Below are 919 nucleotides of genomic sequence, written 5' to 3'. Positions count from 1 at the left end.
TCAACCATAAGGTGATCTTCCCTAAGGTGGGCATACCCATGTTTGGCATATACATAAATTGAACATGGCCACCAACCATACTCTATGGATCCATGACATGAAATGCTAGTACATGGCCATAATACATACATAGTAGATCCAAGCAATAAATCAAAATATCATAGCCACCAACACATATAATGTGGATCTATGTTGTAGTATACATCAGCAGGGCTACAAACATATAGAAGAGAGGTCCTCTAGAGTAGCTATCAAAGTACATAAAATGATAGATATCTCCAACATAACTTGGGAAGGGTGCCATATAAGAGTGAGATATCCCTATGTCGAGGTCTTTTACTCAACCTTGATGGTACAAATCTATAGCATGTGAAAAAATAAGCTGAATTTGAGGATGGTAGAAATCATCTGATTGCTAAGCATTAGGGTATTATATTATAAACAGAAGCGAAGGGACCCACCAATAATGAAAATGGACCCCAGGCTACCCAAAACAACCCACAAAATTGGAATAAATGTGTTAACATTGAACACTCATGGATTCAACCAATTAGGAGCTACTGAGGTAAGATTATTGTCGACTGCAAGGAAGCCCCCCGCTAATGTCTGTAAGCACCAAGGTGCTACTAGTTCCTAGACCAAACCCTTGGATAATGAGTTGAAGTCGACAAGAGAAGATCCATCAAAGGAGGGCCTTGAAGTATCCCCTATCAGTCGACATGAAACACACCAAGAGGTGATGTGAATGGATGACGTCATGAGGTACAACTAATAAGGGGATGACTAACACAAAAGGTCAACAAGGACTGCAAATGGTCGATTGAGGCTGAGACATTCCTTGAACATGTAACAACATGACAAAAAATTACCTTATGAGATTTATCTACAAAACATGAGAACCATGCATCAAGAATTATTT

The sequence above is a fragment of the Pinus tabuliformis genome, chromosome 6, assembly GCF_031772625.1.
Source record: "Pinus tabuliformis cultivar Carrire ecotype Pingquan chromosome 6, CPIR1, whole genome shotgun sequence".
NCBI classification, from domain to species: Eukaryota; Viridiplantae; Streptophyta; class Pinopsida; order Pinales; family Pinaceae; genus Pinus; species Pinus tabuliformis.
Note: the sequence above shows the minus strand (reverse complement) of the source record.